General features: G+C 42.2%; 1 pseudogene; it reads right to left on the reverse strand.

Moving 5' to 3' along the window:
• On the reverse strand, window positions 1-99 carry LOC145633546 (small nucleolar RNA R71; annotated as a pseudogene).
• Between the last annotated feature and the right edge of the window lie 857 nt (window positions 100-956).

Genomic DNA, 956 nt, shown 5'->3' on the forward strand with positions numbered 1-956 from the left:
AGCCTTGATTCAAGGGTTCAAGCAAAGGCCAAATGAAAGCCTTTACGAAGCATGGGAGAGATACAAAGAGTATCAAAGGGAGTGCCCTCACCACGGAATCCCAACATACCAAGTGGTCCAAATATTCTATGGCGGTTTAAGTCCCCAAGGCAAGTCATGCCTTGATGGGGGGGCCGGGGGTCCTATCATGAACAAGACCGAAGAAGAAGTGGTGGACATCATTGAGGATGTGGTGACGTACTATAGAGATTGGCAAGATGGGGAGAGAGACTCTTCAAGCAAGCAATCTTCTTTGTACTCGGTAGACCATCTAAATGCGATCAACAACCTTTCCTCCCAAATGACAAACTTGGGAAAGGAGATGACCGCAATCAAAGCCAAGTTGGAGAGCACTTCTACTTCATCCCAAGCTTCGAATCTTCCCTCCCAATTTAAGGGGAGAGGTACTCCTTCTAACTCTCAACCCCCTCCCTCTTCACATATTATGCCTATGGGTTGTTTGTTTTGTGATGCATGTGGATCGTATGATCATGACTCTAGTAATTGTCCTAATGAATGTGTTGATGAGTTTGATAACAATGAGAGTGAGCATGTGAATTATGTGTCAAATAATAATGCTCAAAGGTTTGATAATCAAAGAGGTCAATGGAATAGGAATTACGAAAACCAAGGCAATTTTGACAACTATAATCAAGGTGGTGGTTATAGAAACCAATGGAACCAAGGTTTTCGTGGTAGCTATAATAATCAAGGTTATAGTGGCCAAAATCAAAGCCAAAATTATGGTAATCAAAACCAAGGTTATGGAAATCACAACCAAGGCAGTGGTAACCATAAACAAGGTGGTGGTAACCATAATCAAGGTTATGGACAAAATCAAAATAGGGGTACTTGGAACAATCAAGGGAAGGGCAATTTTCAAAATAATGCTCAAAGAGGTCCCCCACCCGGATTTT

Source organism: Chenopodium album, chromosome 5 (genome assembly GCF_948465745.1).
Source record: "Chenopodium album chromosome 5, dcCheAlbu1.1, whole genome shotgun sequence".
NCBI classification, from domain to species: domain Eukaryota; kingdom Viridiplantae; phylum Streptophyta; class Magnoliopsida; order Caryophyllales; family Amaranthaceae; genus Chenopodium; species Chenopodium album.